Consider the following 14,956-nt stretch of genomic DNA (forward strand, 5'->3'; position numbering starts at 1 on the left):
GACTCCGTATAACTGCGAAGAAAATCATTTATTAATTCATATAACATTTGGTGAGCATTTTCCACAGATGGGACATGTCTGGGAATGCCAAGACAAGTGAGACCCTCAAGGAGGTCAAAGTCTAGTGTAAGGACCACAGTCAATGAAAGTATAGGGGATAAGTCCACACTGAACATAGGCATAGGCACAAAGTGCTACGGAACCCTCAGGAGGAGCAGCCAACCAGGATGGAGGGTGGATGGGGGTAGGAGAGAATGAGGGAAGGCTTCCTGGAGGAGGTAGTACTTTAGGTAAGAATTACTAACATTTTTAACAAAGGCAAAGGGAGGGGTAGGCCTCTGACTAAGGCTACAGGGTACAAAAGCTCGAGATGAGAGATAAGAGAGAAAATTCTGAAAGTCCCAGCAATTTGACCGGGCAGAAGGGAGGACCCAAAATGCGGGTGGGTCAGAGGTGAAGGGTGGGTCTAGAGGGCAGCCTGGGGTGGCTTTGCAGCAGAGATGGGGCTTGCAATGGGCCTTGAAAGAGGGGTGGGATTTCTTTCAGAGCGGAGAGCATGTCTTCCTGACTTGAAGCTCAGCATGTGCCAAGCCATGGTGGAAGGAAAGCCAAGCAGCATCCGCAGTCACATCCAGTAGAGCAGCTCTTTTGACTCTTGTACCAAAGGACTTGGAGGAGTGTCATCCCCTCCCTTCTAGAGGGAGGCAGGCAGTTGTGCATTCATAAGAGGCAGAGTGGCTACCAGAAGCCAGTTGTCTGGGTGCCAGGCCCAGTCCCACTGGGCAAAGGAACATGTTTAAGCACACCTGACTCTTCCTACTGGTTTGTCCCTCTTAGCATTTATGCCTCACTGGCTCAGCAGTTATTTTTGCGCTTTAACATCTGGATGATTCCCTGGATTTACAAAATATGGACTAATAGTCCCGGAGTCTATCCACTCAGCAAATTCCCATTTACCTACCTTTTGTTGCCAATGCTGTTTTGCACATTGTGTCATATGCACATTACTTGCAAAGGAACAAGAATGGAATTGTCTGGGCCTTGGTTTTGCCTTTGCTTTAAATCACGCCCTCAGAGGTGAGAACAGGATACAGCCCCAGAGGTGAGGAAAGGCTGAGCAACCTGCAGAGTGCAAAACATCCGTGGAGAGTACATGCCTCTGTTTGGGGGCTGTGCCTCTGCAGTGACAGGGCCAGTGGTGACAGCACAGACTCAAGAGTCAGCCTGAACCCTCAGCTTGAATCCCAGGCATGACACTTCCTGGGTCTGCGACCTTGGGCTGTTTACTTAACCTCCAAATGAGTGACTTGGGCAGCTTATTCAACAACCTTTCTTGGACTTGTGAGAACCAACAGTGAAAATGCATTTAAACTGGCTCCGCATCGCACAGCAACTCTTGGTGATGGTCATTCCTTTCCCTGGGCCAGGAGAGTGATCCCTGAATTTTGTTTTTCTGCAGGTAGGCCAGCAGAGCTGGTGTTGCAGGGAGGATTCCTGCGGGTGACTCATCTTCACGTGTGAAGTAGGTTAGGGTTGTCTTCAAGGAACCTTCACCCGATTTTAGTCCTTACCTCCCGCAGGCTCAGTGCTCCTAACCCTCCCCAGCTGACAAGTGGTTACGCTCTCCCCCTCCCCATCCTGCTACCCCAGGACCCCCTTGTGTGTGCACCCAAAGCCCCTTCTCCGGACAGTGTCCCCAGGCTCCCACATTCCTTCTTTCCACCTAGCAACACTTACCTCCTGCTCTCCACATCCCAGAGCCTGGCTGGCTTTCTGCTTTACCTTCAGCCTAATCCACCTTCATCAATGGATGATAAGGTAATCTTTTCATTCTCTCCTCCAACTATGACATGTTTGTCCTCTTATCTAGAGCTTTCTGAAACGGCCTTTGCTGATGGGGATTTGGGGCTGGAATGCTCAGACTGGAAACTGTGGCTTTCCCAGTGTGGGAGGCCTGGGGCTTCATTGGTGCCTCATGTGGTGGCCTTCCTTCCCTGCAGTTGATCTTATGCCCCACTTGCAAGCCTGGGTCAGAGGAGCTGCTGGATGCAGAGTCAATAAACTGGCACTGGAATTGGTTAATTAGGCAGATTTGAGTTGTTAAAAGTTGCCTTTACCTGACTTGTTACCACACGGCCTAGAAATGAAAAACCAGACTGTTTCTCTCTGTCTTAAGCAGTTGCTTTTCCTAATCAATACTTTCCTAAGATACTAGCAAAAGGAGGGAATTCCCTGGCGGTCCAGTGGTTAGGGCTTGGTGCTTTCACTGCCATGGCCTGGGTTCGATCCTTGGTCAGGGAACTAAGATCCCACAAGCTGCACAGTACAGCCCCCTCCAAAAAAAACAAACAAAGAAAGAAAAAGGACACTAACAAAAGGAAATATTTCTCTTTTCTTCCCATATCGTCTTCTGACTACTGACAGCCAGTGCTTTTATTGAAGGCCTGGTGGGAGCCCACCAGAGTGCGGGGGCAGAGAAATGGCCTGCTTCAGGAGCTGGCAGCCGTGAGATAACAGAAGAACTGATGGGGTGCTATTCTGCCTGAGGGTGATGTTAAATGAACAAAGCACTCCTAGCAGGCTGGGATGGTCAGAGAAGACTTCTGGGAGGAAAGTGAGACTAGATCCACTTATAACTTCCCATCAGGAGGAGGTCAGCAGTGACCTAAAACCCAGTTTTGTAGCATTGGCCTGGGAGGCATTGCAGAAGTCATGTCTTTATTGTGGAAGCTAGAGAGTGGGTTAATCATGCATCAGTTTGGTGGCCAGTGACCCCACAGAGGGAAGGAAGTTATCAGTCTAGTGTTTTCGCTCTGCTGCTGTGGTGTTGGCCTGGAGAGATAACGGCTTGATAGAATCAGGTTAAATTTCACCCCTGTCTCATCTCAGCTTCCACTACACAACCCCAAAGACCAACACCTGAAAGGCAGATGGAAAGTGATCTTCTAGGGTTGAAGTTGGTGGTGGAAGAAGGGACACCAAGAGAGGATGATGAGCTTGAGAAAAGCAAAAGCTAGATAAGAAATAAACCAACAAATGTTTATTGGGTGCAGGCTATGCCTAAGGCGTTCATGGCACCTTGGGGAACTCAGTGTGTGAAACTAGGTTCCAGGCCCCACCTGCCCCTATCCTGCTGTGTGACATCTCCTCTCTCTAGGCCTCAGTTTCCACACCTGTAAAATCAGAAGGTCTCTGATCTCTAAGATTATTTCCAAACCTGAAGTTCTCCCTTTGAGAAGTTTACAGTCCAGCTGGCAAAAGAAACTGAAAGTTAAGGAGCCAAAAGCATGAATTTTAAGCTGTCTAATTCCAGCAGATCAGGAAGGGTTTGCAATATTCATTTAACAAAGCCCTGAAATCCATGAGGGAACAGAACACAAGCAGATCTTGTCTCACAAGATTCAAGGACAGTAAGTGAAGCCCATGAGTAGTCAAGCATTCCTCAATTTCTTTAGAGTTCAAGGTCAGACCTCACAGGTCAGTGGCGTGAACACCACATCCATGGATGGCCTCGTCCACGATGAGGACTTGGGCAAAGATACAGCTCCACATATCTGCAACAGACACAGGTTTCATTATTTCTCAGGCTACACTCTGGAAAAACTGTGCCACCATCATCCTGGGAGGGGTGGCCCGGCTTACTGGACCAGGGGTATACACTTGATCCAGGGGACTCCAGACTATTGGCTATGCCTGGACTTAAGTGGCCCTGGCTCCAGCAGATGAACTGAGCCGATCAGATTCCCTTTTGCAAGAATCTTCAGGAAGAGGCCGAGAGACCTGTGCTCACCAGTGACTCTGCTCAGTCAGGTGGGGGAAGAGGGGCTTGTGGCCTTAGTGGGCCAGGCGCAAGAAGAGTAGGCAGAGGAGGAGGGTGAAGGGGGAAAAGGGAGGGAGAGAGATGAGTGGAGTAGCCTCAGTTCCAAACTTTCTGATTCTCAGTCACAGGGTGCTCTACTATACCTCTCTTTGATTCCTGATACTTCTGTATCCTTATAGTAATTCCCTTTACTTTGCGCAGGGCTGAGTGGGTTTCTGATGTTTGTAATCCAAAGACCCATATCTCAAACAGCCTGAAAGAGAAGAAGCGCAGAGAAAGTTACAACCATTATCATCCCTGTAGCTGGGAATTTCCCCTCCTTTTCTAGCCTAGATGTCTCCCTCTTCAACTCGTTGATCATTCTTGTCTCGTAAATCTTATTCTGAAATGTCTGCAAAATAACTTGACCTTGAACCTTCCACAGCCAATAAATCCCCTATCCAAGAAAAATAGGTAATACATTAATCAAACAATTCCCATTTGCCAGGCAACAAGCGAAACACTTTCTGTGCTTTGCTTCATATAGTCGACAGCAACTTTTGCAGTGGAAGGAACTGAGTCTAGGAGGGGTGACAGAACTTGCCCAGAGGCATACAGCCAGGAAGCAGGTGGTAGTCCTGTGGACCTCAGAACCAGCAAGTTTTAACCATGCCCCCTCATCTCCAAACATCAGCATCCACCTTCTCAAGTCCCCAGCGAACACCTTTCCTCTAGCTGCAGGAAACATCCTCCTTCCTCACTGGTGCATTTACAATGAGGTGCTTTTTTCTTTTCTTTTTAAATTTTTTAAATTTTTTTTTTTTTTTTTGCGGTACGCGGGTCTCTCCATTGCTGTGGCCTCTCCCGCTGTGGAGCACAGGGTCTGGACGTGCAGGCTCAGCAGCCATGGCTCACGGGCCCAGCTGCTCCACGGCATGCGGTATCCTCCCGGACCGGGGCACGAACCCGCGTCCCCCGCATCGGCAGGCAGACTCTCAACCACTGCACCACCAGGGAAGCCCGCTTTTTTCTTTTAAACTGAGACTTCCAAGATGTGTGTGCATTTGTTTGTCTATAACCGATGCCCCAAATGATTCTATGCTGTAGAAGAAGGATCATTGTTCATATACCTCATCAGTCAAAAAAAATTTTTTGATCTGCCTCTATATTTCTCATTTATTTGTTATTTATTTTTAATCTACTATATTTTCCCAAATAGATATTTTATTTTTTCTTTCAATTTGATTGAGATATAATTGACATAAAATAAGCATTTTAAATGGTGGTCTAAAGATGAAACAAACATTTTAAAGTAATTTTAAAATTTTTACGAATTTATGATTCAAAAGTCCTTTTGCTCTTAGGGAAGCTTATCTTTTGCATAAATTTAACATGAAGGTGACCATCAGTAAATATCATAATATTTTCTTCTGGCACCCCAGTGGCTTGTTTTGGGATACACATATCTGGGGCCCACATACCATACCCTGGATGTGGAATGTTTGTCATGTGTCCCGATTTGTTAATAATACAGTGATTTCAGGAAACAATGAAGAGGCAGTCAGCTAAAACTTAGTGAGTTTTCATTGCTTTCCTGACTTATTTATGACCCTAGTAGTTTTTATCCTTTGTGTTTTAAGCCAGTGATTTATTACACATAATTATAATAGTTGGGATAGCATGACTTATGCATTATTCATCCAGCTAAGTCACTTAATAAAATTAAAAACACACATTTCTAGGTCATTGAAAAGTCTTTAGAGACACCATTTGAAAAATCACTTAAACGACCTCTTTTTTTACCCTAGTGTTTACGAAGTACATACAATGCGTTTGCTCTAAGTTAGATATCGTGAGTGATAAGTACACACAAAAATGGGCATTCATCTATGCTTACAGGACCTCACAGTTTAGGTCAGAAGAAAAGACAGACACATTTTAAACAGACATGGCAGTATAAGACTAAAATCCAAAACATGCCCAACGTACAACACAGAGGGAGTGATTGTTCAGAGGAAGGGGAGTCTTGAGACCTGAGTGGCAGGGAAAGTTTTACAGGAAAAGTGGGGCCCGAGCCAGGCTTTGAGGCCTGAATGTGATTTGCATGGAAAGGGGATAGGAAGGTGGCTGTCCCATGGGTGGACAGCAGGAGCTTATAAGTGGGAATTAGCAAGTGGAAGGGTGAGGGTGAGCAAAGGGTAGAAGGTGGCAGTAAGTCCGGAAAGGCAGTACTGTGGAGTTGTTTTGAGCCTGGACTCAGGATGCACACAGACCAGAATATGAATCTTGCCATCACCTTTTATAACCAGGTGTCAGCCTTGGGTAACTTAAGCACTCTGAGCTCCTGTGTCCTCTATAAATCGCAAAAATAATAGAGCTTTCCTTGGTAAGTTATCACGAGGATGAAAGGAGCTCATGTCTGTGAAGCACCGAGCACATTGTAAGGGCTCAATGAAGGCTAGGTTTCTTTGGGGGGTGTTATTCTTGTTTTTTGTTGTTGTTTTACTGGGGATAGGCTGCATGGGACCTTGAATGAAAATCTGAGCAATCTGGACTTTTTTTCTATGGCCCAGGAGAGTGAGGTTAGATTTTGTTTCTGAGTGGTAATTCAGACACACTGGGACATGCTGCAGTCCCAGGTCCAGTGAGTCCAGTCCGACCTGAGCCGAGGTCCCAGTAACCTTCATTGGCACCTTCAGCACGACCTCTGCTGGTTCAGCAGGACCTGGGGGATAAGGAACAGACCTTCAGGTGCTCTGGGGGCTGACATCCTGTCCCTCTCTCACCCACATGCAGACGTAAATATGCACACTCCTCCTCTTTTTCCATTTTGACAATATTGATGATCAAATTTGTTTGTACTCCACTCTTTCTAAAAAGGACTTAGACAGCTTTTTAAATTCTAAAATGCACCTTGTATATGAAGATAGGGGTTTACACAAAAGATACTTTATGAGATGATTATCCTTTTTACAAAAGGAGTAACCATAATTTCTTTAAATAGCAGCTCATCTTGTACACTCAACATCGATCTGATTGACAAAATTTTGCTTTGCCAGCAACTTTTCTGGAATGCGTCAATGGTATTAGTGTAATTCACAGCACTGACTGGTTTTGATCAGTTTTGGTACTTGAATAAAGGGTGTAAGAAGCCCTTGAATTTATTTTGTGCCATCTTAAACCAAAAGGGCTCTGCTGTATTTTTTTTTTTTTTTTTTTTTTGCGGTACGCGGGCCTCTCACCGTTGCGGCCTCTCCTGCTGCGGAGCACAGGCTCCGGACACGCAGGCCCAGCGGCCATGGCTCACGGGCCCAGCCGCTCAGCGGCATGTGGGATCTTCCCGGACCGGGGCACGAACCCGTGTCCCCTGCATTGGCAGGCGGACTCTCAACCACCGCACCACCAGGGAAGCCCCTCTGCTGTATTTTTTGATGAATTTCTTTACAAACCAAGATGTACAGAGCTAAGCAATTGAATTGAATCTGGTCTAGAGACCACTGAGCTGCCCGTTGGTCATGGAAGCCTGACTGGAGGAGGCGGCAGGGGAGATTTTTCGGGTAAACAAGGAAAGATGCCGGTTGGTTGATGTTGAATGGGAGACCATCCCAGGAGAAGGGAGAAGTGTGGAGAGATGCTGGGGCTACGCTTCTCCCTAAAGGGCAGCAGCAGGGGTGGCCCACCAGCCTGGAACCTCGGATAAGCCGCAGAAGAGACAGGAACAGCCTAGTGACAGTTCTCCTGGCCCCCATCCCAGAAAACAGTTTTGGTCTGATGCAGAGATAAGATGCTCAACACTCCCTTCCTGCTATACCTGATTTCAGGCCTTATCAGACACACCCTTTCGGTGAACATGTTGCCATAACTACCTTATAGTCACTGGAGGGCATCTATAATTGGGAGAAAATGGCATTAATTTAGTTACAAGTTTGTTTTTTTTAGTCCGGAGCTGCTTTAAGTACTCGGATTCAGATGTAATCTTTTTGCCTGAGCAGAGTAATAATCACCTTGTAATTTAATTACTAAGCCAACACCAGTGAACTCTTCTGCTGTCGACTGAGTTATAATTTTTGAATACCAGCTTCATGGGCAGGGCCTGGCTCTGAAAGCTGTAGTTATGCAGATGCAGGTCTTAACCTATGCTGTGCTTCTTGAAGCTACTCGGCCATAGAAGCAAGCATCCAGGGATGCTTGTGAAACTTGAGCACGTCCTGAGTGGTCCACCTGTCAGCTATGGCAGGCGTTCATTTCCACCAGAGGACGGTTGTCCTCACTGTCACTTCTCCTTTCCTTACAGTCTCCTGCCGCCTGGTATGATCCCATTTCCTAGGCCTAGAAAGCCTCCAATCTTGGAATGATAGGGGTTTTTTCTCAAATTTTTAAATCTTAAAAAATCGTGGTGAAATAGATATAATATAAATTTACTGTCTTAACTATGTTTATGTGTACAATTCAGTGGCACTAAATACATTCACATTGTTGTGCTACCATCACGACCATCCATCCACAGAACTCTTCCTTTTGCAAAACCGAAATTCTGTACCCCTTAAACAAGAACTCTCCGTTCTCTCCCCCTCCTAGCTCTGGGCAACCACAATTCTCCTTTTTGTCTCCATGAGTTTAACTTCTCTAGGGGCCTCATAGAAGTGAAATGATACAGTATTTGTTCTTTTGTGGCCAGCTTTTTTCACTTGGCATGATGTCCTCAAGGTTCGTGTATGTTATAGCATGTGTCAGAATTTCCTTGTTTTTTAAGGCTGAATAATATTCCCTTCTACGTATATACCACATTTTCTTTATTCATGCATCTGTCGATGGACATTTGGGCTGCTTCCACCTCTTGGCTGTTGTGAATAATGCTTCAATGAACCTTTGTGTGCAAATATCTCAAGACCTTGCTTTCAGTTCTTTAGGGCATATACCCAGGAGTGGAATTGCTGGATCAAATGGTAGTTCTTTTTTTAGTTTCTTGAGAAACCACCATACTGTTTTCCATAGTAGCTGTACCATTTTACTTTTCCACCAACAATGCACGGGGGTTCCAATTTCTCCACATCCTTGCCGACCTTTATTTGTTTTCTTTTTCTGTAGTGACCATTGTAATGGGTGGAGGTGGTAATAATAATTTTTTATTAAAGAGAGGACATGTGTAACTTAACTATTTACTAACACTTCTACTAATAGCAGATATAATAACTGACACTGAGTACATAGCACATGGTAGCCACTTGTATTAGGGCTCTCTAGAGAAACAGAACCAATATCCCTCAACACAGAGCAAGGGCTGCTTAGGGATTAACAGGACAACCTCTAGTAATGCAGTTCTTTTATTTTGTTTCTAAAATGTAATGCCTTTCCTGATGATGATGACAAAAAATAATGAAGGCAATAATGATATTAAAGAAGTAAAGAGAGATTAAATATAACCAAATGTTCAGTTATAATCTCCATATGTGAAAAAACTCAATATTTGAACATTTCATATTCATAGAGAACTAAATGAGAGGGCAATTTTTCATATAATGGAATTATTTGCTTTATAGAAGGATTCACTGAGTTATCCTCTTCTGTGATGAGCTTTCCCCATTCACTTAAAACAGGAGGGCTTCCCTGGTGGCGCAGAGGTTGGGAGTCCGCCTGACGATGAGGCGGGTGCGTGTTCGTGCCCCGGTCCGGGAAGATCCCACGTGCCGCGGAGCAGCTGGGCCCGTGAGCCCGTGAGCCTGCGCGTCCGGAGCCTGTGCTCCGCAACGGAAGAGGCCACAGCGGTGAGAGGCCCAAGTACCGCAAAAAAAAAAAAAAAAAAACCCAAAACAGGAATTAATTTATAACAATGTGACATATATATAGCTCCCCCAGAACCCATCTATTGCACAGCATGAAGCCAAATCAAGTTACTAAAATGATTTTGACTACTGGATAATGATAGTAGGGAATATTTGTTCACTTCAGCACTTGAGGATTCCAACTACAAAAGGATTCGCAGATATCAAACCACTGTCCTTGGTCCTGGTGAAATTATGAAGGACCAGAGAAATGCCAAAAGATGGGTGGAACAGATTATTAAACAAGTGATTTGCGAGCACCCACCAGAAGAAGGAATCACTTGAAGACTCCTTAACAAGACAGAAATAACAAGCTGAGCCAAACCGAGATCTTTTCTTGTATGGCTGATGCTAATAGAGAACTAGAAGGCTAGAGAGCCGTGGCTTTGCTATGCACTTGGCAGCCTCTCCTGACCTTCTCCTGAAAAAGAAGAAACGTCGTCGATGGAAGAGAACGCATGACTAGGTGAGCAGTTACTTCTGGCTTTTTGGTCAAGATGACCCGTTGTGTGTTGCTAGATTTCTGTCCAGGTAATGAGCACTCAGCAGGCACAATCTCACCATATCAATTAAGAATTGCATTCAGCTGCAGAGATCCACGTTATAGTGGCTTAAAAAACAATAGGGATTTTTCTCTCACGTTAAAAAAAGTTGGTACAGTCACTTTGGAAGACAGCGTGGCAGTTTCTTACAGAACTAAACGTACTCTTACCATGTGATCCAGCAATCACATTCTTTGGTTACTTGCCCAAAAGAATCAGAAACTTATGTCCACACAAAAACCTGCACATGGATATTTATGGCAGCTCTATTCATAATTTCCAAAACTTGGAAGCCACCAAGATGTCCTTCAGTAGGTGAATGGGTAAACAAACCGGTACATCCAGGCAATGGATTATTGTTCAGTGCTAAAAAGAAATGAGCTGTCAAGTCATGAAAATTCATGGAGGAACCTTAAATGTATATTGCTAAGTGAAAGAAACCAATCTGAAAAGGCTGTATGGTTTCAACTATGGGACATTCTGGAAAACACAAAACTGTGGCAAGACATTCAAAAGATTAGTGGTTGCTAAGAGTTCCAGGGAAGGAGGGATGAGCAGGTCTAGCACAGGGGATTTTTAAGGCAGTGAAACTACTCTGTATGATACTGTATAGGTGGATACAAGTTGTTATATGTTTGTTAAAACCCATAGAATATACAACACCAAGAGTGGACCTTAATGTAAAGTGTGGACTTTAGTTAATAATAATGAATCAATATTGGCTCATCAATTGTAACAAATATACCACACTAATGCAAGATGTTAATAATAAAGGAAACAGTGGGGGTGGGGAGGGGGGAATCTGAGAACCCTCTGTACTTTCTGCTCAATTTTTCTGTAAACCCAAAAGTGCTCAAAAAGCAAAATCTATTCATTTTAAAAAAGGAGAAAGCCAGACTGAGAAACAGAAAGAGTCCAGAGTTAGACACCTCACGGTGGAGTGATGGCTCTGTGCTCATCAGAGCCCCATCTCCTTCCATCTTCCCAGTCTATCTTCCCCCGTGCATGGCTTCCATCCTCAAAGTTGGCTCATGGTCACAGATGGTGACTTGAACTCCGGTCACCTGAATGCCACATAACAGTAGAGGGATGGGAGGAGAGATAAAGGTTCACTTGGGTCCCTATCAAATCAGACCCCTTAAAAAGAGTTCCCAATGAAGAACAGACTGCATGTTAGATGATACTGATATTAAGGAAGTGTTGTTAGTTTTGTCAGGTATGATACTGGTATCATGGTATGTTAAAAAAGAAAGTATTAAATCTCTTAGAGAGACACACTGAAGTGTTCATGGGTAGAAATAATATAACATCTGGCCTTTGCTTTTAAATATTCTAGAAAATAAAAGACAAGTGGAAGGGTAGATGAAACAAGAATGGCAAAATGTTGACAGCTATGCAACTATAAGAAGGGTACATGGCAGTTCGTATATTATTTTCTCTACTTTTGTATGTCTGGATTTTTTGTTATAAGAAGTAAAAAAAAAAATTTCTGCAAACATTGCATTGGAACCCTTGTTGGCAGGAGAGGTGGGAAATGGATTTTTTTTAAAAATTAGCACAAGAACCTTTTTTTAAAATTGACATATAGTTGATTTACAATGTTGTGTTACTTTCTGCTGTACAGCAAAGTGATTCAGTTTTATATATATATCTACATTCTTGTTTATATTCTTTTCCATTACGGTTTATTACAGGGTATTGAATATAGTTCCCCATGTTGTACAGTAGAACTTTGTTGTTCCTGGGAAATGGATTTTTTTTTTTTTTTTTTTTTTTTTTTTTTTGTGGTATGCGGGCCTCACTGTTGTGGCCTCTCCCGTTGTGGAGCACAGGCTCCGGACGCTCAGGCTCAGCGGCCATGGCTCACGGGCCCAGCCGCTCCGCGGCATGTGGGATCTTCCCGGACCAGGGCACGAACCCGTGTCCCCTGCATCAGCAGGCGGATTCTCAACCACTGCGCCACCAGGGAAGCCCGTGGGAAATGGATTTTTACCTGGGCTTTGTCACAATCAACAACATGGAATTTGTTGCTGCAAAAGAGGGGAAGATGGATATTTGACAGACAAGCAGCATGCTCTGTTACATCCACTAATAATAATCCATCTCAAACTGCTCTTCTGGTGAAACCTTCAAATCAGATGGCACCCTGCTCACCAAACCACATTTTCCTCCTATTATTGTCAGGATAGCCTGCGGGTTAGACTCACCAGTAAAGGTAATGGTGCCTCATCCTTACTGCCTGGAATGCTCTTCCCTGAGCCATTGTTCATTTTTTCCCTCTCCTCCACCCCTTCACGGGGTTTATACTCCCCACCCTTTAGACTCAGCTCACAAGCTACATCCTCCAAGAAGCCCTTAGCAGCCTGCCTCCTCGCCACTGCACAGTGGGTTAAATGCCCTTCTGGGTTCTCACCTCTCCTCTGCTTACCTCTGCTATAGTACCTATACTCTGAATGTGTGACAGAAATTTTTCTTTATCTCCTTCCACCACTAAAGTGTAAACTAAACATAGGACACATGCTATGTCTTTTTTGTCTTAGGATCTCCAACATCTATCAAAGTACCTGGTACATTGTGCAGAATGAAACTCATAAACTAGATTACACACTTATCCTTGTAATGGCAATAATATTGACAATAATAGCAACTAACCTTCCTTGAATACTTAATATGTGCCAAACTTATTTCATGCCTGACTTCATTTAATCTTCACAAGACCCCTGTGACGTGGGTGCACTTATTCCCATTTTATAAAGGAGAAAACCAAGGCTTGGAGAGTCTTATATTGTGAGGTTTCTAAGAGTTGGAGCCTGGGTTCAAGCTCCAGACCGTCTGATGCCAGATGTGAGCCTGTAACCTCCTCCCTGTCCCACCTCTGTGTATCCTCACTCCTGCCAGCAGTGGCAGGTCCCATGATGCAATGCGTTAATAGAACCAGGAAGTATGTGATCCTGGTACTGGAGTATTTCCTTATATGGCAATGGGGGCGGATCCTGGCATGTGGATGTGTTCTCACCACTTACCTGAGGGTATAAAAAGGCAATCCTGCACCAGCTGATCCTCCTACTTGGTGAGTTCCTCACCCAGCATTGTTTGTGCAGAGGTCTGCCTTGCCCAGGACTGGTGAGCACTGAACTCCAGGAGCAGACCTGTGAGGAGCTAGGAGGCACCCCTGAGGCTTGATCCTCTGTGAGTCATTTGCCCACCTTACTCCTGGTTGCAAGTGATGATCCCAGGCAACTGGCTCTGTGAGCCAAGGGACGTGCAGTTCACTCCTCTATGTTGGTGCAAGGAGTCAGGTGGGGAAATTTCCCCCTCTACCTCTCTTGAGTTCTTGTGGCTGGACTAGTAATAAAATTGACCCGGGGCTTCCCTGGTGGCACAGTGGTTGAGAGTCTGCCTGCCGATGCAGGGGACACGGGTTCGTGCTCTGGTTCGGGAAGATCCCATATGCCGCGGAGCTGCTGTGCCCGTGAGCCATGGCCGCTGAGCCTGCGCGTCCGAAACCTGTGCTCTGCAACGGAAGAGGCCACAACAGTGAGAGGCCTGTGTACCACAAAAAAATAAAAAATAAAAAAATAAAATTGACCCAAGACAGATTAACAGGAGAAAAAGTAACAAATTTTAATATGTGTGCACTGAGGTCTCATAAATGGGACTTAGGAAGTGGCCAAAGCAGGCAGCTTTTCTACTTTTTAGACAAAGAAATGGTAAATTTGTGAGGAATTGACAGGACAAAGAAACTTGGGTTTTGGGTGCTCAATTAATGAAGAATCTAAACAGAGTTTGGGCTTGGTGTAGGAAATTAAAGGAGTAACAAGTTTTATTTATATAAGCTTCTCAGCCTGAATTCTCTATTGTATCTTTCACGAGAGAGATTTATTTCCTGCTTTCAGGGAGACAGAGAGGAGGATCAGAGTATCCCTCTTGTGTTTCTTAAGTAACTTTAATTCCAAATAACCAAGATGCCATTGTGATGTATTTGGGGGCGGACCACCCTGAGGTCCAACAAGGGCCTTCTGGGAAACAACGCTGCTAAGGACAGATCTCGGGTCTGAGATAGATTAAATCTGATAGTTCCTCCTCATCCATCAGGCACATGCTTCCTAAAAAAAGTGGGTGACACCACACAATAGTCCTTGCCTCAAGGAACCTGGGCAGTCACTTTGATGGGAACTTTGCACACCTGTTCTGGATGGGCAAGTTCAGTTGAGCTTTATCTCTTACGACTTGTCCCGAGGTCATTCCCACAAATCAAGGATCTGGAAGTCCAGAAAGTTAGGGCAGGGGCTTCCCTGGTGGCGCAGTGGTCGAGAATCTGCCTGCCGATGCAGGGGACACGGGTTCGTGCCCCGGTCCGGGAAGATCCCACGTGCCGCAGAGCGGCTGGGCCCGTGAGCCATGGCCGCTGAGCCTGTGCGTCTGGAGCCTGCGCTCCGCAATGGGAGAGGCCACAACAGTGAGAGGCCTGTGTACCACAAAAAAATAAATAAATAAATAAATAAAAATAAAAATAAAAAAGAAAGTTAGGACATCAGGCCTATCCTGTGCCTCTGACTTCCCTGGCATCTGAGGCATCAAACTTTGGATATTGGTACTTGCTTATCCACTACTGTGCTTAAGTAAAACATATTAGTTCATGGAAAGTTATTTCATAATTCTAAACATTCATATTATAAGACAAAAAATCAATAGTGACAATTTGATAATTTTTGTCCTGCAATGTAATAATGTGTATCCACTTAAGAATGATAATGTTGGGGCTTCCCTGGTGGCGCAGTGGTTGAGAGTCC

The sequence above is a fragment of the Kogia breviceps genome, chromosome 15 (genome assembly GCF_026419965.1).
Source record: "Kogia breviceps isolate mKogBre1 chromosome 15, mKogBre1 haplotype 1, whole genome shotgun sequence".
Taxonomy (NCBI): domain Eukaryota; kingdom Metazoa; phylum Chordata; class Mammalia; order Artiodactyla; family Physeteridae; genus Kogia; species Kogia breviceps.